Here is a 26,207-nt window from a genome sequence, read left to right on the forward strand (position 1 = left end):
GTTGGTAGGTGTTCAAATACTTATTTGCAGCAGTAACATACAAATAAATTATTAAAAAATCATACATTGTGATTTCCGGATTTTTTTTAGATTATGTCTCTCACAGTGGACATGCACCTAAGATGACAATTTCAGGCCCCTCCATGATTTCTAAGTGGGAGAACTTGCAAAATCGCAGGGTGTTCAAATACTTATTTTCCTCACTATGCATATATGCATATATATATAAACATGATTGGGATTGAAAAAGAGATAGGATCATCTTATTTACAACATGTGAAGTGGAATTTAGATGTGATAAGGTGACATTAGTGCAGGGATTTGTAAATGAGTTGTTATTGCACATGATTTGTGGACATATTATTGCATGTGGTTATTTCACAGTGTTACTGTACAGTCTGACAGCAGCAGGGAGGAACGACCTGCGGTATTGTTCCTTCTTACACTGAGGGTGCCTCAGCCTGTCACTGAACGAGCTGTTCAGCTCCACTACAGTCCGGTGCAGAGGGTGAGAGGAGTTGTCCATGATGGATTTGAACTTGGCTAACACCCTCCTCTCAGCCACCTCCTCCAGAGAGTCCAGAGGACAGCCCAGGACAGAGCTGGACTTCCTGACCAGCTTATTCAGTCTCTTTCTCTCCTGCTCTGTGCTGCCCGGGGCCCAACAGATGACAGCATAGAGGAGAGCAGAGGCTACAACAGAGACATAGAGGTCTTAAGCAGAGACCTGCTCACTCCAAAGGATCTCAGTCTACTCAGGAGGTGGAGGCGACTCTGTCCTTTCTTGTACAGAGTGTCAGTGTTGTGAGTCCAGGTATTTGAAACTGTCCACAGTCTCTATGTCCTCCCCCTGGATGTTCACCGGTGGGTGAGGTGGTAGTTTCCTCCTGAAGTCGATCACCATCTCCTTCGTCTTATTGGTGTTGAGACACAAGTGGCTGTGCTCACACCAGTCCATGAAATCTGTGATGACCGACCGGTACTCCAACTCGTTGCCCTCAGACACGCGACCCACAATGGCGGAGTCATCAGAGAACTTCTGGAGATGGCAGCTAGCCGTGTTGTAGGTGAAGTCTGAGGTGTAGAGGGTGAAGAGGAAAGGTGAGAGGACGGTGCCCGGGGGGCCTCGGTGCTGCATCTTACCACCTCAGACTGACAGGTGCGCGGGCGGGTCAGTGAGGTAGTCGATGGTCCAGGCGGCGAGATGTCCATCCACACCTGTGTCCTCCAGCTTTCCCCACAGCAGCGCCGGTCTGATGGTGTTGAAAGCACTGGAGAAATCAAGGAACATGACTCTCACAGCACTCCTGCCGGTCTCCAGGTGGGTGAGCACTTGCTGCAGTAGGTATGACGCTGTAGATGATGCTGTCATCTACCTACTGCAGCAAGTGCTCACCCACCGATGTTGGGCCTGTAGGCGAACTGCAGTGGGTCCAGGATGTCGCTCACCATGGTGTGGAGGTGAGACAGGACGAGCCGTTCCCTGGTCTTCATGAGGTGGGAGGTCAGGGCAACTGGTCTGTAGTGGGCTGGTTCCTTGGCGGCGGTGTTTTGGGAACCGGGACCACACAGGAGGTCTTCCACAGGGTGGGGACCACCCCCAGGCTGAGGTTCTTGTTGAAGATGTGGCTGAGGACCTCACAGAGCTCATTTGCACAGGTCCTCAGCAGCCTCGGGGAGATCCCATCAGGTCCTGCTGCTTTCCTCTGCTTCAGCCACAGGAGCTGGCCTCTCACCTCAGTCAGAGTTACAGTGAGGGGGGAGCTGAGGTGTGAGCTGAGGTGGGCTGGTGCTGAATACAATCCCAGGGGAGGAGGGACAAAGTCGGGGGTGCAGTGGAGGTGACCGGGGGAAGAAGGTGGGGAGTCAGAGGGACTGGAGGGCTGGTTGCTGGAGTCGTGTGGAGAGCCAGGAGCAGGCAGGGGGGCAGGTGTGGAGGAGCTAAACGGTTAAAGTAGCTGTTTAGCTCCTCTGCGAACCAAGAATCTCCACCTGCAGTCCTGCTGGTACCCTGCCCAAATCTGGAGGCGGTCTTGAGGCATCTCCACACGTCCCTGACTGACATTGTTCCGGGCCAGCTGCTCCTCCATCTTCCCTCCATACACCTTCTTGGCTGCACGGATCTTCCACTGGAGCTCCTGTTGGACTCTACGCTGCTCCTCTCTGTCTCCCAAGTTGAAAGCCCTCTTCTTCTGGTTCATCAGGACCTTCAGCTCGGGGGTCACCCAGGGGTGGTTGATGGGAAAGCACTGTACACTCTGGGTGGGCACAGTGCTCTACACACAGAAGTTCATGTAGTCAGTGACACACTGGGTCAGGCCGTTGATGTCTTCACCATAAGAGTTTTGAAACATGCTCCAGTCTGTGGTTCTGACACACCCGGCGCCACAAGGGGGCGTTTGGGGGCGACGCCCCCTCACGTCATCAACCTCGCCCCCTCGGATGTTAAGGGCACACTGCAAGCTTCAATGCGACGCACGCCCCCTAGCGCGTCGTAACGCCAGGTCGATGCGTTCCAACGCGTCGTGACGTCAGACGCGTTGCTTCGGAAGCGGCAAGCGGTGGAGATTGCGGCTTCGTCACACTCTGGCTGATTCCACAATCTGAAAAAAGTTCAGCAATCGCCGTCTTGAATTTGGGTTGCCTGAACCACAAAAAAGCTTTAAAAAACAGCAGTAGTAGAATGATTCTACCATTACCCTGGTGGGAGAAGCTTTTTTTTAGCTACTTTTCAGAGTGACGCCGCCGACCGAGGGAGGACTGACGATTTGGTAGGATATAATCAATTGAACCGCAACAGCGGGCCGACCCGCATTCCTGGGCAGAGCGAGGCAGGCAGCCGGCCGGGGTGATGGAGCAAACCCACTCAGTCCGAAATCTCCCACTTTTTGGATATATGCGAAAACCCAGTTTGCCCAACGGAGTTCTGCAGCTTTATCGAGGTGAGAATAATATAAAAATAAAATGTGATGTTTCTGCACTGCTGTGAAGGTGTAATGATCGGCTAACATGAGCTTAGCTTTTTAGCACAGGTGATCTGAGTGAACGCTTTAATTTCTAAATGGTTCACTTTTATTTTTACCAAATAAAGCTACAGCTTTTTTCAGACACCACAAAAGCTCAACTTTAAATAACTTATTTTTTCAAACTGTTTAGTGTTTCTTTATATTTAAAGAAATATTTTTATTTGTCCCAATCAGGAACATTTGCTGTGCAGACAACCAAACTTCCATTGATGAGCTGAACACCACGAAGTCCAGTCGAAAGAAAACATCTCTGCTTTTCAGCAACACCAGAGTTCAAAGCTGCAGAAGAGACCTTCATCTGTTCCAGAGAATCCAGCAGAACATCACCTGCTTCTAAATAAAAGGCTCTTTGAACAGCAACTATTTTATTATTTTTTAAAAAAGCTGTTTCATTTTATATTTTAACAATAAATGAACGGATCATTAAAAATGTCCACGAATCAAAGTCCAAAGACATTTGCACAGGTAGAAGCTCTCCCCTTATTGTGCTCAAATTCATATTTTAGAAATGACTCTGTCCTGATAACAACATTAAAGGCAATTACATATTTTGACGAAATTACAAGTTTAAATGACTATATATAAAAAATTCATCATGAGTTTTATGTCACAGAGAAATCCTACTTTACAATCACACTGCAGTCATTGTTAAATTATTTCCTGTTGCATTTATAATAAACATTTGTATTTATTCAGTGTTTGTTTTTCTGGTTGAAATGAGATATAAATAATCTACCAGACTTAAAAAAAATGTACAAGTTTCCATGTTATTTTATTTCTCTAAAAATAAATGTCCAAGGTTCCTTATGTTAAACAAGAAATTATCTAATCTGAAATCACAGGTGATTTTAATTTACAGATGAAAGGTTTCTAAAGAACCATTTATTGATTTATTTAGCCATTTTAATTACAAGTGTTCTAAACTTTTTTTTTTAACAGTAATCAGAAATTTTGAGGTAACAAACAACAAAAAAATTTAACTTCAGAAAACTGCTCTATAAATGAGCAGTCCTGTCACACGTTAATGTTTTGTACAGATCAGTGGTTTCTGCCACGAGTCTTCCGTGTTTTGGCCCGACCCGTCGTTCCAATTGGACAACGCAAGGTATGTCACAGCTCAGTGTCGAAAGTTGGATTGGCTTGAACTTTGACCACTTCAGCCTGCCGACATACGGTAATGCGCGCTCCCGTCGGAAGCGTCGGTTTAGCTCGGCTTTTGACGCCTCACTAAAAATAATGCTTTTTAGACTGATTTTTGATGCATCTGACGGATTCAGTGTGAAAGGCCCATTAGACTGATTTTGACGCGTCTGACGTGAAAGGCCCTTCAGAGCTGGAGTTCCTGGGATTTGTCAAGTCCACCAAGCAAAAGGCAGATCATGTAGCATGACTCACGTGGGGAGGGTGTTAAGATTTGCACACGAGTGGAAAAGCCTATTCTGAATAATGACAAGTGCTAATAAAAGTCTGTATTAAAAAGTTTTATTGTTTTACATGTCATCTATGTAAGCAGGAAAAATGAACAGGATAAAGATCAAATAAATATGAGATGGTATTGTGAAAAAAAAAGGTTGAGGGTTGCACGGGATGGTTGCTAGGCTACACTGTATAGAGTTGTCGATTGCACGGTGTTACTTGCGATTATTCAAGACAGCTAGCTGATATTGGAAAGTGATAGGAAGTGGATTAAATGATGGATATACGAAAGTGGATTAAATCTAGTAAGACTCCTCCAGAGAACCTGAGACCTTCTTCACCAGCACCTCCAGACACAGCCTTACAGACTTCTTCAGCGGAGCTATCTGAACCGTCTCTTTCAGTCTACTCCTACTCAGTCTACCAGCAGCTCTCAGTCTGAAAGTAGTAAGTTGCATCAGCCAAGGGACCTTGGCTACGATAACCCAGCCCAACCAAAGCTCACTTCATATCCCAAGAAAAAACAACACAAAAATGACTGCAACAGGTCATTCTTATGTAGTTGGTACACCGGACGAGATTGGTTGGAATATTCGGTTGAAGCAGATGCTGCTTTCTGTTTTGCTTGTCGAAAATTTGGAGGTAGTGACTGTACTTTCACTATGGCAGGCTACAATAATTGGAAACATGCCACTGATAAGGCAAAGGGATTTAGCAGGCATGCTAACAGCAAGGAACACTTAGCTTGTGTTACTGCTTGGAAAGAACAACTGACAACTTGCTTCTGACGGATTGTTTGTTGCTGTGACGCACATGGTTGTATACGCTTCTTTTATTCTGTTTAGCACTCTTCTGGTTATTAATTGTATCGACTGAACGTTATTTAACAACAGTCTTGTTGTGAATCGCTAGTGGTTAGCATTCGCTGGCGGTTAGCTTTCGCTAGCTAGGTCGACACCTCCCCTCTCCGTTGTACTTTTTATAGCTATTTCTTTTCTACCCGTTTAATACTTCTGTTCGTTTTTCAGTTGAACTGGTGTGAATTTTTAAGTAATTTTTACTCCTGTGTAAAATCTTAGGAGCGGCTAGCATTTTCGCTAGCGGTTAGCTTGCGTTAGCTATTTCTGACCCTTGTCATTTTTTCATTTCATTTTTTTACACTCCTGTTAGTTAATTAACTGTTTAGTGTATTTTATAGCTGCTGCTTTTTTTTTTTTTTACCTGTTTAATACTTCTGTTAGTTTTTCAGTGTAACTGCTGTGAATTTTAATTAATTTATCTGCGTCTACGTGAGCCTTAGGAGTGGTTAGCTTATCCATTATTAGTTAGCTCGTGTTTGCTTGGCTACATTTTTGAATTTCTTAGTGCACAAAGTACACTACTAATTCTACTTGCACCCTCCGTAAATCCTGCGTGATGTTGGAAGATAGGTTGGCTCTCTTAGAGAGCAATGTCCGTAAGTTAGAGCAGCTTCTTAGCGCAGTGGAGTTAGATGTTACGGGCACTTCAGATGAGGTTAGTGTTGGGCCGGCTAGCGAGCCCATTAGCATCAGCTTAGAAATGCGGCTGTGGAGGACGGCTTTCGGACTGTGGCTAGGCAGAGGAAGCCCCGTAGTGCTTGGTGCCTGGTTGTGGCACCCCGATCACACTCACCAGTGTGAACTGTGAATCGGTTCTCCCCCTTGGATTTGCCAGATGTGAATTCTCTGAGTCCACGCGTGACTTCCACTCCTGTCTCCAGGCCGAAACACTGGACTTTAGTGATAGGGGATTCTATCACCGCAAAGTCAGGTTACAGACGCCGGCTGACGTTAAATGTATTCCTGGGGCCAGAGCTCCCGACATTGCATCTCATCTTAGGGTGCTAACGCTGCAGAAGGGAAGACAGATGAAGGAACATGACATGAGATATAGTCACATAGTTATTCACGTTGGCACCAATGATATCAGGATGAAGCACTCAAAGATCACAAAAATGGACATAGAGAGGACTTGTGACCTTGCCAGAAAGATGTGTTGGCATCGATTAATAGTTTCTGGTCCCCTCCCCTCCCGGGTACTGAAGAGGCGTTTAGCAGGCTGACATCATTAAATACGTGGCTGGCGCAGTTTTGTAGACAGCAAGGCTTTAGCTTTATTGATAACTGGCCTTCGTTCTGGGGCCCCGCCGTGGCCTGCTGATGCTGGACGGCCTTCACCCTACTGGGGAAGGCGCCGCCATCTTGTCTGCGAACATAGATAGAGCTCTACAGGGAGGGTAACATTAGGACTCTACATCAGGCCATGGAGCAGGTGATTAGAGACCCTGCAAGGCTTATGACAAATGTGGGTGTGGAATCCATTAGCTTAGCGGGGAAATTAGTGCAGAAAATCCACTATGGTGATAGTGCAGTTTATCTGCCAGGGAGGGAATTTCAACAAGTTGAGACTGTGGCCTGCTACCGTAGACGTGTCCATAAAAATCATAGAGGGATATGCTTTGCAAACTTAATACCCATTACTATACTGGATCATGTTGAAATTGAGGATGGCTCAGTGGTTGTTCCAGAAATATCAAAGATTTCATGTCTGCTACCTACAACGCGTGTGGAAGGTCTCAAACCTAAACCTACTTCTAGGCATCTTATATATGCCACTCTGGAACCACCCCTATACCCAAACAGCTCAACTGTCAACCCCACTGAGGTCCTTAGACTGGGTCTCATTAACATAAGATCACTGTCCTCAAAATCATGTTGATTAATGATTTAATTATTGATCATCACTTAGATATGATTGGGTTATGTGAAACCTGGCTTAAACCTACAGCTGTCCTCCCCTTAAATGAGGCCTGCCCACCAGCATATACATTTAGTCACGTCCCTCGTGATGCGAAGCAAGGCGGGGGTGTAGCTCTTATTTATAAATCTAGGTTTAGCTTATTAGCGGTTGGGGGTCATAAATATAACTCATTTGAGCATCTGATTCTCCACTCCGCTCAGGATATTACGCATTGCCAAGGTCAGAAGAATAAAAAGCAGCCGTATTACTTTGTCACTGTATATAGGCCTCCTGGCCCATATTCTGAATTGTTAGATGAATTTGGTGCGTTCATTTCTAGCTTGTCAACAAGAGCAGATAACATTCTGATCATTGGTGACTTTAACGTTCATATAAATAAGCCTTCTGATACCCTCTGCAAATCATTTAGAAATTGTGGATGCATTAGGATTTCAGCAATGCATTCGGGATTTGATGCACATTAGTGGAAATACCCTGGATCTGGTCTCGCACGTGGTATTGCTGTCACGAATATTGACATCATGCCTCTTACATCAGTGGTCTCTGATCACTCACTTATTAAGTTTACAGTTTCACTGCCGTGTTTAGTGGAACAACAACCTTATTTATCATTATGGCGATGCATCAACTCAACTAAGACTGAACTAGAAGCTAGATTGCCTGATGTCTTAGCCTCCCTTTTGACAAATACCCAGTCAGTAGACAGACTTGTGGATAGTTTAAACTCAGTGCTCAAAAACGACACTCGACATGATTGCACCACCTGTGTTGAAACCGCGCTCCCCCAAATCTCAGTCACCTTGGTTCAATGATTACCTGCGTGACCTCAAGCATAAAGCAAGAGGTCTAGAACGTTAACGGCGTCGTTCAAATTAGAAGTATTCCACCTTGCATGGCGTGATGCTATCTTAGTCTATAAGCATGCACTATTGGCTACAAAGCGGACCTATTACTCTGATTTGATCAGCAAGAATAAGCATAACTCAAAGTTCTTGTTCGACACGGTGGCAACACTTATTCATGGACAACCACCTGTAGTTCGCTCTCCTTTTACAGCACAAGATTTCCTGGATTAGTTTGAGAAGAAAATAGATAACATTAGGTTGAACATATCCCAGCATGCCTTAACCCAGCCACTACACCCTGCTATTGAGGTGGGCGCCACTACTGAGGTATTACCAAGATTTACAGAATTTGATGGTATCTCTCTAGACATGCTGACGAAACTCGTAACGTCAACAAAAAGCACAACCTGTTTATTTGATCCTATACCAACAAAACTGTTTAAGGACCTGTGGCCCACTCTTGGGCCGATTGTGCTAGAAATTATTAATCTTTCTTTAACGTCTGGATCTGTTCCTAAATGGTTCAAATATGCAGTGATTAAACCATTACTTAAGAAACCTAATCTTGACCCTAGTGTATTGAAAAACTATCGGCCGATATCAAATCTATCATTTTGCTCTAAAATTCTGGAAAAAGTGGTGTCACGGCAGCTTGTAGACTATCTTACTGAGAAGAATCTCTTTGAGCCGCTGCAGTCTGGTTTTAGAAAATATCATTCCACAGAAAAGTAGTGAATGATCTTCTGCTTACAATGGATTCGGACGCCACTACGGTTCTGTTGCTGTTAGATCTCAGTGCTGCATTTGATACAGTGGATCATCATATTCTACTTGATAGGCTGGAAAATCATTTTGGGATTACTGGGAGTGCCCTTGCATGGCTGACGTCATACTTGACCAGTCGTTCTCACTGTGTTTTGTACAGTAACACTACCTCTAACCTTAGTGACATTAAATTTGGGGTTCCTCATGGGTCTGTCTTAGGCCGCCTGCTTTTCTCCCTTTATATAGCACCCCTTGGGCACATATTGCGGCATTTTGGGATTACCTTTCACTGTTATGCAGATGATACTCAGTTATATATGCCGATAACTGCTGGTAATCTCGTTCATATAAAATCCTTAGATTGCCTTGCATCAGTGAGAAGTTGGATGTCTAGAAACTTCCTACTTTTAAACTCTGAAAAGACTGAAATGATGGTTGTTGGTCCAGTGAGACATCGGCATCAATTTGACCAGTTAACACTCAGCCTAGGCTTGTGTGTCATACATCACACTGACAAAGTGAGGAACCTTGGGGTAATTTTTGATCCTTCATTGTCCTTTGGTCCCCATATTAGAAATAGTACTAGGACTGCTTTCTTCCACCTGCGAAATATAGCGAAGATTCATCCCATCCTGTCTATGGATGATGCTGAGACCCTGATCCATGCGTTCATCTCTTCTAGACTGGACTACTGCAGTGTTCTATTTTCTGGTTTACTGCAGTCTAGCATTAGGGGTCTCCAATTGGTTCAGAATGCTGCAGCCAGACTTTTGACACGAGCAGAAAGTTTGACCACATTACACCCATTTTGGCGTCTCTTCACTGGCTTCCTGTCCCAGTGAGATCAGATTTTAAGGTTCTGCTACTAACCTATAAAATTATTCATGGACTGGCACCTCCCTACCTAGCTGACCTAATTAAACCTTATGTTCTCAGGGTGCAGGACTACTTTGTGTCCCTAAGGTGAATAAGAAGTCTGTGGGTCACAGAGCTTTCTCTTATCGTGCCCTGTTCTGTGGAATGATCTTTCTGCGTCAATAAAACAATCACATTCTGTGGAGACTTTTAAGTCCAGACTTAAGACGCACTTATTTTCCCTTTCATATGGCTAGCATACTGGTGCAGTTTTGTTTTACGCTTTTTAGTCTTTTAATTCATGTTATTAGTAATTGAAGTGGGCCGTAGCGCAGCCTCAACTTCACCTAAATTCTGGGTCTTTTAGTGAAGCTTAGGGCTAGTGGCTGGCGATCACCTTAGTATTTCTTCTGTTCTTCTTGTTGATTAATGCTGGCAAATTATACAGTATTTTTTGTCTTTCTGATGCCTGATTGTTTTTTCTCTGTTTAAGGTGCAGCTCCATCCAAAGATGGGAGTTGTGTTTGTGTTGGTGATCCTCCTGTCCTGTGCACCAACAGCAATTCTTGTATATTTGTCCGTGAATTGTTCTGTGAATTATTTCTGTAATTTCTGTTTGTAGCATGGCCCAAGCAGAGGGTCACCCCTTTGAGTCTGGTCTGCTTGAGGTTTCTTCCTCAGAGGGAGTTTTTCCTTACCACTGTTGCTCTGGGGGTTGGTAAGGTTAGACCTTACCTGTGTGAAGCGCCTTGAGGCAACTCTGTTGTGATTTGGCGCTATATAAAGGAAATAAACTGAAATTTAATTGAAATTGAAAGAAAAAGAGCAGCGCTGTTACTCGGGAAAAGAGATATCGACTCTTGTTACCACTGATCAGCTCTCCCGGAACAGACTATACATGTGTGGGATTATGGACACAATCGTCTTCTTAGTTTTAAACAAACTTCCTTTACGAGGTGCACTTGATGCAGTTGGTGACCAACATAAAAAGGGATGTGGACTGTTCCTGTCTTTGTTTGACTATACATTAACACAGAATAAAGAATTGGCCACAGTTTACAGCACAATCCCCCAAAATGCTACATATGTGTCGCATGATATTCAGAATGAAGTTATTGAACTCATGGCTAGGATTGTCACAGAGGAAATTCAATTCAATTCAATTCAATTTTATTTATATAGCGCCAAATCACAACAAACAGTTGCCCCAAGGCGCTTTATATTGTAAGGCAAGGCCATACATAATTACGTAAAAACCCCAAAGGTCAAAACGACCCCCTGTGAGCAAGCACTTGGCGACAGTGGGAAGGAAAACTCCCTTTTAACAGGAAGAAACCTCCAGCAGAACCAGGCTCAGGGAGGGGCAGTCTTCTGCTGGACTGGTTGGGGCTGAGGGAGAGAACCAGGAAAAAGACATGCTGTGGAGGGGAGCAGAGATCAATCACTAATGATTAAATGCAGAGTGGTGCATACAGAGCAAAAGAGAAAGAAACACTCAGTGCATCATGGGAACCCCCCAGCAGTCTAAGTCTATAGCAGCATAACTAAGGGATGGTTCAGGGTCACCTGATCCAGCCCTAACTATAAGCTTTAGCAAAAAGGAAAGTTTTAAGCCTAATCTTAAAAGTAGAGAGGGTGTCTGTCTCCCTGATCCGAATTGGGAGCTGGTTCCACAGGAGAGGAGCCTGAAAGCTGAAGGCTCTGCCTCCCATTCTACTCTTACAAACCCTAGGAACTACAAGTAAGCCTGCAGTCTGAGAGCGAAGCGCTCTACTGGGGTTATATGGTACTATGAGGTCCCTAAGATAAGAAGGGACCTGATTATTCAAAACCTTATAAGTAAGAAGAAGAATTTTAAATTCTATTCTAGAATTAACAGGAAGCCAATGAAGAGAGGCCAATATGGGTGAGATATGCTCTCTCCTTCTAGTCCCCGTCAGTACTCTAGCTGCAGCATTTTGAATTAACTGAAGGCTTTTCAGGGAACTTTTAGGACAACCTGATAATAATGAATTACAATAGTCCAGCCTAGAGGAAATAAATGCATGAATTAGTTTTTCAGACTCACTCTGAGACAAGACCTTTCTAATTTTAGAGATATTGCGTAAATGCAAAAAAGCAGTCTTACACATTTGTTTAATATGCGCTTTGAATGACATATCCTGATCAAAAATGACTCCAAGATTTCTCACAGTATTACTAGAGGTCAGGGTAATGCCATCCAGAGTAAGGATCTGGTTAGACACCATGTTTCTAAGATTTGTGGGGCCAAGTACAATAACTTCAGTTTTATCTGAGCTTAAAAGCAGGAAATTAGAGGTCATCCATGTCGTTATGTCTGTAAGACAATCCTGCCGTTTAGCTAATTGGTGTGTGTCCTCTGGCTTCATGGATAGATAAAGCTGGGTATCATCTGCGTAACAATGACAATTTAAGCAATGCCGTCTAATAATACTGCCTAAGGGAAGCATGTATAAAGTGAATAAAATTGGTCCTAGCACAGAACCTTGTGGAACTCCATAATTAACCTTAGTCTGTGAAGAAGATTCCCCATTTACATGAACAAATTGTAATCTAATCTATTAGATAAATATGATTCAAAACACCGCAGCGCAGTGCCTTTAATGCCTATGGCATGCTCTAATCTCTGTAATAACATTTTATGGTCAACAGTATCAAAAGCAGCACTGAGGTCTAACAGAACAAGCAGAGAGATGAGTCCACTGTCTGAGGCCATAAGAAGATCATTTGTAACCTTCACTAATGCTGTTTCTGTACTATGATGAATTCTAAAACCTGACTGAAACTCTTCAAATAGACCATTCCTCTGCAGATGATCAAAAGCTGTTTTACAACGACCCTTTCAAGAATTTTTGAGAGAAAAGGAAGGTTGGAGATTGGCCTATAATTAGCTAAGATAGCTGGGTCAAGTGATGGCTTTTTAAGTAATGGTTTAATTACTGCCACCTTAAAGCCTGTGGTACATAGCCAACTAATAAAGATAGATTGATCATATTTAAGATCGAAGCATTAAATAATGGTAGGGCTTCCTTGAGCAGCCTGGTAGGAATGGGGTCCAATAGACATGTTGATGGTTTGGATGAAGTAACTAATGAAAATAACTCAGAACAATCTGAGAGAAAGAGTCTAACCAAATACCGGCATCACTGAAAGCAGCCAAAGATAACGATACGTCTTTGGGATGGTTATGAGTAATTTTTTCTCTAATAGTTAAAATTTTATTAGCAAAGAAAGTCATGAAGTCATTACTAGTTAAAGTTAAAGGAATACTCGGCTCAATAGAGCTCTGACTCTTTGTCAGCCTGGCTACAGTGCTGAAAAGAAACCTGGGGTTGTTCTTATTTTCTTCAATTAGTGATGAGTAGTAAGATGTCCTAGCTTACGGAGGGCTTTTTTATAGAGCAACAGACTCTTTTTCCAGGCTAAGTGAAGATCTTCTAAATTAGTGAGACGCCATTTCCTCTCCAACTTACGGGTTATCTGCTTTAAGCTGCGAGTTTGTGAGTTATACCACGGAGTCAGGCACTTCTGATTTAAAGCTCTCTTTTTCAGAGGAGCTACAGCATCCAAAGTTGTCTTCAGTGAGGATGTAAAACTGTTGACGAGATACTCTATCTCACTTACAGAGTTAGGTAGCTACTCTGCACTGTGTTGGTATATGGCATTAGGGAACATAAAGAAGGAAACATATCCTTAAACCTAGTTACAGTGCTTTCTGAAAGACTTCTAGTGTAATGAAACTTATTCCCCACTGCTGGGTAGTCCATCAGAGTAAATGTAAATGTTATTAAGAAATGATCAGACAGAAGGGAGTTTTCAGGGAATACTGTTAAGTCTTTAATTTCCATACCATAAGTCAGAACAAGATCTAAGATATGATTAAAGTGGTGGGTGGACTCATTTACTTTTTGAGCAAAGCCAATAGAGTCTAATAATAGATTAAATGCAGTGTTGAGGCTGTCATTCTCAGCATCTGTGTGGATGTTAAAATCGCCCACTATAATTATCTTATCTGAGCTAAGCACTAAGTCAGACAAAAGTTCTGAAAATTCACAGAGAAACTCACAGTAACGACCAGGAGGACGATATATAATATTGGGACTTCCAGTTTGGATGGACAAGACTAAGAGTCAAGCTTTCAATGAATTACAGGCTCTATCTGGGTTTTTGATTAATTAATAAGTGGAATGGAAATTGCTGCTAATCCTCCGCCTCGGCCCGTGCTACGAGTGTTCTGGCAGTAGTGTGAGTCGGGGGTGTTGACTCATTTAAACTAACATATTCATCCTGCTGTAACCAGGTTTCTGTAAGGCAGAATAAATCAATATGTTGATCAATTATTATATCATTTACTAACAGGGACTTAGAAGAGAGAGACCTAATGTTTAATAGACCACATTTAACTGTTTTAGTCTGTGGTGCAGTTGAAGGTGCTATATTATTTTTTCTTTTTGAATTTTTATGCTTAAATAGATTTTTGCTGGTTATTGTGGTCTGGGAGCAGGCACCGTCTCTACGGGGATGGGGTAATGAGGGGATGGCAGGGGGAGAGAAGCTGCAGAGAGGTGTGTAAGACTACAACTCTGCTTCCCGGTCCCAACCCTGGATAGTCACGGTTTGGAGGATTTAAGAAAATTGGCCAGATTTCTAGAAATGAGAGCTGCTCCATCCAAAGTGGGATGGATGCCGTCTCTCCTAACAAGACCAGGTTTTCCCCAGAAGCTTTGCCAATTATCTATGAAGCCCACCTCATTTTTTGGACACCACTCAGACAGCCAGCAATTCAAGGAGAACATGCGGCTAAACATGTCACTCCCGGTCTGACTGGGGAGGGGCCCAGAGAAAACTACAGAGTCCGACATTGTTTTTGCAAAGTTACACACCGATTCAATGTTAATTTTAGTGACCTCCGATTGGCGTAACCGGGTGTCATTACTGCCGACGTGAATTACAATCTTACCAAATTTATGCTTAGCCTTATCCAGCAGTTTCAAATTTCCTTCAATGTCGCCTGCTCTGGCCCCCGGAAGACAATTGACTATGGTTGCTGGTGTTGCTAACTTCACATTTCTCAAAACAGAGTCACCAATAACCAGAGTTTGTTCCTCGGCGGGTGTGTCGCCGAGTGGGGAAAAACGGTTAGAAATGTGAACGGGTTGGCGGTGTACACGGGGCTTCTGTTTAGGGCTACGCTTCCTCCTCACAGTCACACAGTCGGCCTGCTTTCCCGGCTGCTCGGGATCTGCTGGAAGGGAACTAACGGCGGCTAAGCTACCTTGGTCCGCACCGACTACAGGGGCCTGGCTAGCTGTAGAATTTTCCACGGTGCGGAGCCGAGTCTCCAATTCGCCCAGCCTGGCCTCCAAAGCTACGAATAAGCTACACTTATTACAAGTACCATTACTACTAAAGGAGGCCGAGGAATAACTAAACATTTCACACCCAGAGCAGAAAAGTGCGGGAGAGACAGGAGAAGCCGCCATGCTAAACCGGCTAAGAGCTAGTAGCTGCGCTAAGCTAGCGGATTCCTAAAAACACGCAAAGTGAATAACGTGTAAATAATTTAGAGGTGATTCAGCAGAGGGAGTGCTTTAGTTAAGGCACGTGAAGATAACACTGTGAAACAAATCGTTATCTAGGTAACTAGATCAATCTAACTGCGCAGATTAAACAGCTAACAGATACAGCAAAACACTGCTGTGCTCCGGAACAGGAAGTGATACAATACCGCAGTGAGAGCCAACCACCAGTAGAGGCAAGCAGACCAGACCAAAAAGACCAAAAAGTAAAATTGTGAAGGATGCTTGCGGAACTTAAAAGAGTTGGCCTTGACACTACCAAAATGCTCAGCCAGTGCTACGATGGGGCGAGTGTTATGTCTGGAAAGATGGGGGATGCAGAGGATCATCCAGGACAGACTGCACAGACAGATCCCTTACATTCACTGTTTTAACCACCAACTCCACCTCGTCATTGTGCATGCTCTGTCATCAGAGGACGCAGTCGAATCTTTCTTTGATGTTTGTAACACACTCTACATGTTTCTACGAAAGCCCACCGTTGCAGCACAGTATACGGGACAGAGCCTCAAACGACTATTGGAACAACAGTGGACAGGGCACCTTGACACCGTGTTCCTAATTGTGAAATCATATGCGAGACTTGCAGGGTTCCTGACAGAGTTGCGATCGAGGAAAATAACGGCAGAAGTAAGAATAGAAGCATCTGGGCAGGGGCGGTCCTGGAGGCGGGCCGACCGGGCAGCCGCCCGGGGCGGCATCACGGGGGTGGGGACGTCACGACCGTGCGGAAAAAAAAACGGTAAAAAACCCCCAAAAAAACGGGGTGGGGGGGTTGTCCTGACGGGGGGGTTCGTGGTTACATTACGTTACGGCAGAGCAGCGCCCCCACCTTCCCGTCCCATGGCGGCTTTCCTCTCACTCATTCCCGCAGCTTCACAGTGCTATAAACAGTAGCGAAGCAAAGACTGCAGTGAAACGAGACGAGTCATTGGATAAATGCTGGGCTTTGTCCTGCCCATCGGACGCTCAGCGTGTCTGGGGGTCTATGGGGCAGTGGGCTGGCCCGGACGCTCAGCTTCTGCATGATGATTGGATGATCTGTCTGAGGCTGAATCCCTTTTTGATTGACAGTGAAATGATCGAATCAGCGATCTTTTGGTGTAAACATCCGTGGGAGCATTTTCATTCTTTTCTGAGTTGAACTGGAGACTTTCCTAATCCTCTTAGTGGCATTTTCTTTGTTAAAAACGACTAGCGACAAATCGAGGTTCTATTTCTGGTGTTTTTTTTGTTTTTTTTGTGTAGCTGCTTGTGTTTGGAGACTGACTTCTATCACTCTTTCTGACTTCTATCGCAGTTTCTGTCCCTACCGAGCAGCGGGTGCTGCTGAGCTCCTCCACCGTCACAAAGCACTCACAGGGGGACACACTTCACACTAGCCTTGCGCCAGTCCCAGCTAGCGAGCTAGCTAGGTAGCAAGCTGCACATAATGGCAGACAATTTGAATGTTATGGACCGGATTTTGGCGAAGCCATTTGATAGTCTTCCTTACGAAGAAGCCATGGCTGCTGTCATGGCTTCAGCTCTCAATGGTTTGCAGGCCAAAGTTAAAGCAATAGCCCCCAGTGCAATGTTTGTGCATTGCTATGCACACAGACTGAATCTGGTTCTGTCTCAGGGGGCTAAATGCTTATCTGAGTGCAGAATATTTTTTGCATCACTCTCTGGGTTTGCCACATTTTTCTTAAAATCCACAAAGAGGATGTTTTTTCTTGAGTCTGCAGGCTGCTCAAGGTTGCCCAGAAATGCTCCTACTTGATGGAATTTCACATCACGGATAGTGAGCACTGTGGCAAACAATTATGATGCCCTCCTGCAAACCTTTGAGATGATCTTTGCAGAAAAGTCCATGGATGATGATATATTAGACTGTGCCAATTTCTTTGTGTTTGTTATTGCAGTAGTCATTAAAACTGGAAATTTGTTCTTGAAAATAGCTGTTGTGAGTTAATTTGTGGGATTGTGGGTGTTCTGGATGAAGTTAGTGTTTTCATGGGTGGTGGGGCAGAGGTGGTGGCCACGTTAGTGTGCGCGCGGGGAGGGGGCGCACGCAGGGGGTTTCGCCCGGGGAGTAAATCACTCTAGGACCGCCACTGTGTCTGGGCTTCACGACGCTATCAGTGAGCAGAGTTTTTTATTTCTGGCCAGAGTGCGGTTGAAGGTGCTAGGACTAATGGATCCACCAAACAAGATGCTTCAAGGGAGAACTGTGATCTTCTCACTGCAGTACAGCTTATACACAATTCTACAGAGTGCCTTAGGAGACTACGGTGTGATGAAGAGTTTCAGAACATCTGGAGTGAGACTGCCAGTGATGGCCCTGCTCCCGCAAAGCGGCCGTGACAGGCACCTGCAGCCTTCCGAGACTATGTAGTCGAGGAGACTCTAGGCCACCAGGAGGAGTTTAGTGAACAGGAAGGGAAACGACTGTTTTTTGCCATTATAGACAGTGTACTTGGAGAAATGGCTGCACGTTTTAGTGAGACAAACCAAAAATACACAATCGCCTTGAAAGCCTTGGACCCTGCAAGTGAGGACTTTTTGAACACCCAAAAACTGAAACCTTTATTGGATTTAAGGCACACTGAAATAAACGAGACACAGTTCATTGTTGCACGCGAGTTTGTCCGGAGCCAGGGTGGCGAGCCAATGATTTTAAGTGAGCTTGTCACTAAACACAGAACTGTATTCACTGCTATGCCTCAGGTCTTTGCTGCCTTCAAACAGGCAATGACATTTGGGGCTTCGACTGCCATGTGTGAGAACTCTTTCTCAACACTAAAAAGAGTGTTCAGTGATCACAGATGCAGCATGCTGCATGAACGAAAGGCACACTTAATAAGGCTGGCATTTGAGAATGACCTAACCAGGAAATTCAGTGGAGAGTGGCGAGATGTCCTTCTCAGAAGGTTCAACGCGGCACCCAACCGAAGGCTTCAATTCTTCTGAGGTAGGCTAGCATCCAGTTTCCACACAGAATTTTATGTTAAGATATGGACTTTTATGGTAAGATAAAAGTTATGTATTGTAAATATATCTATATGAAAGGTTTATCTTTGACCTATTGTGTGACTGTCATGCCCAACTGCGCTGTGTTTGTGCTTGTGATGGAGGGCTGTATGTGGGGTTAATCTACTGTTTCGTGTCATTTCTCAGATCAGTTATTGGTTTGGTTTTGTGGTATCAGGCCTGGCCCTAACCAATTTGGCGCCCTAGGCAAGAGTTTAGGTGGTGCCCCTTGCATTGCAAAAAATTCCACTGCTAGAGTACTAGGCCGGGTTGTAGGGGTGGAGGCAACAGGAGGTCCACTTGGTGCTGCTGCATCACTGCTAGGCCAGGTTGCAGGGGTGGAGGCAACAGGAGGAGCGGTTGATGCTGCTGTGTCACTGCTAGGCCGGGTTGCAGGTGTAGAGGCAACAGGTGCGTTGATGCTGCTGCATCAGTGCTATCACTGGTAGGTTCTGTTGCAGAGGTGGAGGCAACAGGAAGATTTTCAAGGGTGGGACTGAGGAGTCTCAACAAAGCATCTGAAAAGAGAAGTATACACTAGTCAAGCAAATGATGTGAAACATAAAATAAAAGGAAAATACAAAAAGAAAATGAAATAATATAATAAAAAAACCTAAAAAAACTGCACATCAATGGTGTTAACTATTGTACAGCATAATTCACAATAGATGTTTCTGAATGCTCATTATATTAGTAATTGATATATTAGTAGGCCTTATGATATCAATTTTATTGTCATAAGTGGAATGCAAATAATCAATTAGGCTACAGAGTACAAAGAAACAATCATCAATAAACTTAAGTATTATTAATATATATATATATATATACTATATATATATATATATATATATATATATATATATAATATATATATATATATATAATATATATATATATTATATATATAATATATATATATATATCAATATAATATTGCATGTAGGAATGTACACTGAGAGAAAGTTTAACACTATAAACACACTTTAGACACTATGAACAACAGGCTTACAACTATAGATACAGGAGTGGCAAATAAATAGCATTTTGATTAACAGAGTATTAAAGTCTGGGAAAACTTTTAGCTAACCAGATGTCAAAATACATGATACAGAACAACATAACAACACCTGGTGGATAATCTAATAGATCGGCATACATTTACCTGAGGAAGGTAAGGCAGAGGCAATTACATTATTAGTTTCCGTTATAGCTTTGGCCCTTCTATCAAAGTCAGTCAGATATTGCTAGAAATAAGTCTCTGCTTCCATAAACTGACACAGTTAGCACTAGCTATTTATTGATTGATGAGCTATTTATAGCTATATGATATGCTAATAGTTAATGACATTTTCAATTAATATTTTTTCTGCAAAAGGAAAATAATCGTCATGGCATCATCTTTACGGTAACATTACCTCGGTCTTTGTTGCGTTTTTCCTCCTCTTTTCTTTTTTTCCTCCTCTGAGCACTAGACAGTTTTGGACGTTTTGACATTGTCCAACTTGACGTTGTTTCAGCTTGGCTGGTTAATATGACGCATTTACAACAACAACAAAAACGACCAATCCCCCAAGCAGCAGGTAAAGTCTGATTTGTCAGAGGGGGGTTGTGGAAGGGGCAGGGAGCGTCTTAAGTAACATAGAATCATCGTCATTATTATTATTATAGGCTTTCCCAAACAGTTAAATTAATACATAATAAAACCAACCACCTTTAAGAATAGTGGAAATTTTTTTCCTCCCCAATTTCTGGTGCTGCTGTGCCCTCTAGTGGTCATTGCGCCCTTAGCACTTGACTATACTGCCTAAGCCAGGGGCAGATGTCCCGTCGAGATGAGGTGCCTCACGCAACTGCACATGGGGAGATGATGTAACTCGCTCAATGTGCAACTGCGCACGCGCATTTTTTTTTTGTTTGTTTTTTGTTTTTTTCAGTCAAAGTTTTTTAATTAATTGCATTCAGTGTATTTATAGCCTAGTAAGTAAAACATTTTCTGTATTTTACGTTAGGAGCATAACTGTATGTATATGTATATTTTGCCTGTCGAATTTACTTGCCCATCAAAATAAGCGAACTTCGTCAAGTAATTTTTTCAGTGCACACATATGCAGTTACGCGAGGAACCTCACCTCGACGACGCACCTCCGCCACAGCACACGCACCTCCTCATCTCGACAGAACACCGGCTCTGTGTGGTATGCAGGAGATCACTTGACCGAGGGTTTCCAGGAGCGCACCCAATTCATTACGCACGCTCAGGGGCAGGTACCCTCCGGTGCGCACTTTTTTTGGGGGGGGGGGAGTGACCCCACCCCCTGTGATAAACTCATCGCCCCCTTAATATTTTTTTCCTGGCGCCGGGACTGGGTTCTGAAACAGTCCTTCAGCCTCTCAGTGGCCTCTTCAGTCCAGAGTTTCACTGACCTTTTCTGTACTGGTTCTCTTCTCACCCTGGGTGTGTATTGGGGAAGCAGATAGATGAGATTGTGATCCGAGCGTCCCAGCGGGGGGAGGGCGGCGGAGGTGTAAGCGTTCTCCACATTAGCGTAAAAAAGGTCCAGTATTCTATTGTTCCTGGTTTTACACGTGACGTACTGGGTGAACGTGGGGAGGGTGGTGGAGAGGAAGGTGTGGTTAAAGTCCCCGGTGATGAGGAGGAGGGTGCGGGGGTGTTGTCTGCAGCCATGTGACTGTACTGTGGATCCGCTCACAGGCAGCAGCAGCGTCTGCAGAGGGAGGAATATACGCGCAGAGCGTAATTACACTTCCAAACTCCTGTGGGAGATAGTACAGCCTCATGCTCACCACGAGTAGCTCCACGTCGGAGGAGCAAATCTGATCGTTCACGTGAACATGAGCTGCGCTGCACCATCTCTCACTCACATAAACGGCGAGCCCCCCCGCTTCTTTTTTTCTGCTCTCCGCCAACGTCCTGTCCGCATGGATGAATGTAAAGCCTTCCATGTTAATGACCGAGTCCGGTACATGTTCATCCAACCACGTCTCTGTGAGCACATGAGACTGCAACCCTTATACAGCCTCTGGAAATGGGCTAGCACTGCTAGCTCCTCGGTCTTGTTGCAGAGAGATCTTACATTCCCCATGACCACAGACGGAATATAAGTCCTTCTCCACTTCATCCGTCCGCCCCTGCAGCCTCTCTGTCTCTTCCGTATGTCTGCAGGCATGTCCAGGTGCTCAGCATAGCGGGAACCCGGCCCACTGTACATAGAATCTCTTAGTCCAAGCAGCTGATCCCGGCTATAAACAATGGAACGTCCGGAGCTGGAAACAAAGGGATTTCCAGCGCTGCCTCAAATAGTGCCGAAAGCAGCATAAAACTAATCACAAGAGTAACAAAAGTGGGTTTCCCATGTGCATAATTGCAAAGGGTAAAACCCACTGCAAATAAAGACAAGCACTATTAAAAATAGCAAAAGTAGGAAAAGAGGGGGCAGAGCTGAAATAACAGGCAGCTGCATCGGCAGCACCATCTTGAAAAAAAAAAAATCAGGTGATCACTCACCTTTGTGTCTGCTGACCTGTGATCTCAATCCTGAGCACTCACCTTTTGTCCTGATTGCTGACCTTTGATCCTCCATAATGAAATTATGTCCTGACACTAACACTATAACGCCTGTTACTTTCTGCCGCTGCTGCAAGGCCCTCCTTCCCCTCTCAAATTAGTGTTGTGATGATCACCCTATTGCAAATTAGATTAGTACCTGCTCCCTTGCCCCACTCAGACTGTGTTGAAAGAGGGAGACATGTAGGAAAACAGGTCTTGAGGACCAGGGTTGGGCATCCCTGGCCTAAACTGAAGGATAGACCAAACAAAGGACTTCAGTGAAAAAACATTTATTTCACACATAAAAATAGTCAAGAGAAATCGCATTGATAAACAATTTGTGAGCACAGTCAACAGAAGATTTTTCGCCGCAGATCTTCTTCAAGCTCCACTTTCTTATGCAGCGTGCTGAGAAGACACACATTTTTCTTCTTTTTAGCTGCATAAACTGTTAGCAGGGCACTGCCAGAAGGGCACACCTGTGTTGAAAACTCCTCATGTTCTCTGGTGTTTTTTACTTGCTCTGGAACTTCCCGTTGAATTTTGTTTATTGTGCCAAGCAGTTATGTTGCGTTGTAGAAGCCTGTTCGCCAGAGACGATGTGAAAAAATTGTCCATAGTGACAGTTCTGCCTCTGTCCAAAAAGGGTTCCATAAGCCTTGTCACAGCATTGTCTGCAAGTTGCTCTCCTATGGCACGGCTGGGGTCTTTTCCTAAGTAAGGAATGGCATTGCACATGTACTTAGTGTCCAAGTCTGCTGCAATCCAAAACTTTATTCCAAACTTGTCTGGTTTAGATGCAATGTATTGCAGAAAAGGACATCAGACCATTGTTGGAAATAACTCTTCATCAACTGTTATGTGTTGCCCTGGGTTGTACGACAGCACACAGTTCTGAAGAAAGCGCCCCCAAATGTCTGAAATGGCAGCAAATTTGTCTGTCTGCATGTGTTCCAAACGGGTGTCCTTGATATCGAAGCATAAATAGTGCATCAACTCTTCATATCGGTCTCGGGACATTGTGGACATGATTTCTGAAATGCCGAAGCATTTTGACCAGCAGTCACGCATGGCACCGGTTCTGCCAATCGCTCCTCTGAAGAATAAAATGGCGATGAATGCCATCAGCTCGTAGACACTTGTGCTCCAGTCAAGGTTTGTTTTGCGGGCTTTGTGTACTGTCCAGTCTATGATGGTCCTCAGCATGCTGATGTCAAATAGACAAAGGAAGCTTTGCAAGCGACAAGTCACTTTGCCTCTTGCAATCTCCGTCGGTCCTGCATTGCTGACTGATGTCTGGGTTGTCTGCATTGACTGAACAGTGCTGACCATTAAAAACCACAGTGATATTCAGCATGTACTAGAAGCAGTCACAATGTCCAATAGTGTTAGTTTCACGTTCCTTCAAAAGAGATTTAAATTCACCCAAAGTCACAGGATCAGTTAATTTCTGATCCTTTTGGAGTTTATTCCAAGAAGCGGGGGCAGCATATCTGAAAGCAGTTTTTCCCAGTTCAGTTCTCACCCGAGGAACTGACATCTGAAATGTTTGTTGGGAACGTAGGCCGTAAGATGGTTGATTTTTAAACATATATACACACAGGTAAGATGGCAGGAACCCAAGAATACATTTATAGACAAATAAAAACCAGTGTGACAATCTACGAGCAGACAAAGATGGATACTCGGCTATAGAATACAGTGTACAATGGTGAACACGGTTTCCACAACCAGTGATAAAACGCAAAGCACTATGGTACACACTGTCCAATTTCTTGAGGTGCTGTAAAGTTGCATTCATGTACAATAAAGCTCCATAGTCCAACAAAGGTAAAAAAGTTACAGAAATTAGACGCTTTCTTACAAGAATTGAAAAACAGGATTTGATCCGAAAGAAGAAACCCAATTTCAACTTTAGTTTTCAAACTAGGCCTTCAATATGGGGTTTAAAAGACAAATCTTGGTCAATTAATAAGCCGAGGTACCTGTAAGTTGACACAATTTCTATCTCTGTGCCCTCGGTGCTTTTTATCTTGGGGAGATTTGTGGGTAACCGTTTTGCATTTGAAAAAACATTACTTTTGATTTGTCTGCATTTAAAACCAGTTTAAGATTCGTCAAATGAGACTGAATTATATTAAAAGCTGACTGTAAAACTGCAAACACTTGTTCAACTGTAGCAGAAGAACAATAGATAACTGTATCATCTGCGTAAAAATGACAAGATATATTGGATATATTACAGCAGAGATTATTAATATAAATAGAAAATAACAGTGGGCCTAGGACAGATCCTTGGGGAACCCCCTTTGTTATGGGAAGAAACGGAGAGGAAGACCCTGAGAAATGAACGGATTGCATCCTCCCTGATAAGTAATTACTAAACCAGCCCAGAGCTTCTTTAGAAAAGCCAATCACAGAGAGTCTGTTTAAGAGATTGGCATGATCAACGGTATCGAAGGCCTTTGACAGATCAGTAAAAAGTGCAGTGCAATATTTTTTACTGTCAACAGCCTCGATTGTCATTGAGAACTTTCACAGCAGCGGCCATTGTGCTGTGTCCTTTTCTAAAACCTGATTGATTATTAATTATAATGTCATTTTCTTCTAGATACTGTTTAAGCTGGTCTGCAACAAACTTTTCAAGAATTTTAACTAAAATGCATAATTTTGAAATGGGCCTGTAGTTATTTAAAAATAATGAATCCCCTCCCTTTAAAAGAGGAAGAACATATGCAGTCTTCCACACAGCAGGAATGATATTGTTAGTCAGACTGAGATTGAACAGATGTGTGAGGGGCTCAGAAATAAAATCTGCGGATAATTTCAGAAAATGAAAATCCAGATTATCAGGACCTGCAGATTTAGCAGCATCTAATTGCTTTAGTGCTCTGTGAACCTCGACTTGTGTTAAAGGCCTCAAAACAAATGATTGGGAAACATTTTGTGATGGTGAAAGGGAGTAACTATTAGAGTGGTTTGAGTTTGGATACAAAGACTCAAATAGAGAGCCGGATGAAACAAAGTGATTATTAAAACAAGATAGAATTTCTGATTTATCAGTAATAAATTGTGAATTACTGACAATATTAGTTGGGAAATCATTAGTTTGGATTTTTCCAAAAGTTGATTTTATTGCTTTCTAGAATTTCCTTGGATCATTGAGGCTCTTTGTTGTTTGGGACAAGTAAAACTCAGATTTGGCCTTTTTAATTAAAGCGGTACACCGATTTCTGAGCTGTCGGAAACTGACCCAGTCTGTCTCTGACTTGGTTTTTCTCGCCCGGGACCAGGCTTCATCCCTTTCTTTTAAAAGATTGGACAATTCAGTTGAAAACCAGGGGTTGAAGCGGCCCTTGACCCGAAATTTATGAAACGGTGCATGTCTAACAATAATTTCTGTAAAAGCATCATAAAAGTATTTCCATGCCAGTTCTACCAAGTCAATAATAAAAATTCTGTTCCAATCAAAAGCCCATAGGTCATGGAAAAAGGCCTGTTCACTAAAATGTTTGAAATCACGCTTTAAAATAATTTGGGGTTTTGTTTTGGGTAGTTTGGTTTCCCTGACTGTAGCAATACCACAATGGTCACTGATGTCATTGACAAAGATTCCAACCGCGGAGTACTTATCTGGGGCATTAGTTAAAAACAGGTCCAGTAAGGATGAATTAGAGGGCCGTTTGGGATTTGGTCTGGTTGGGCCGTTGGGTCCAACCAGACCATGCGTCATCTACAGAGGAACAGACAGTTCATACTTGTATTGTCCGCTCAATAAGAGGGATTCAATAAAATGCGGTGTTTTTTTTATGGTGTGTGATTTTTTTTTTTTTTTTTTCTCCACAGCAGAGGTGCGATGTGGTGTAACACGTTCCTGCTGCTCGCACTGAGTTTGTGCATACGACGAGCATGCACCAAACCTTAGCTGATATGTCGTGCACGCCTGTGCAACTGCATGCCTGTGCAACTGCATGCCCCTCCCGATTGCTGACCTTAGATGATCCTAATTTTTCATCACTGATCCTGAACAATCTTTGATCCTGTCTGGTGTCCTTTGATCTCCATAATCTATTCTTAATCTTGAATTTTGGTCTTGATTGTGGGCCATTGTTTTGGGTTGCCAAGTGTTGACCCTGATTGCTGACCTTTATCAAGCTCAGGGATGATCAGGATCAAAGGTCAGCATATTGGATCATAGCTTTCATCAGCATCAGAAATCAGCAATCACGATTAAAGATCAAGATCAAGCATGACTGATCTGGATCAAAGGTCAGGAGTCCAGATCAAAGAATGACCAGGATCAAAAGTCGGCATTATGGATCAAAGCTTGATCATC

This window comes from Thalassophryne amazonica, chromosome 5, assembly GCF_902500255.1.
Source record: "Thalassophryne amazonica chromosome 5, fThaAma1.1, whole genome shotgun sequence".
Lineage (NCBI taxonomy): Eukaryota > Metazoa > Chordata > Actinopteri > Batrachoidiformes > Batrachoididae > Thalassophryne > Thalassophryne amazonica.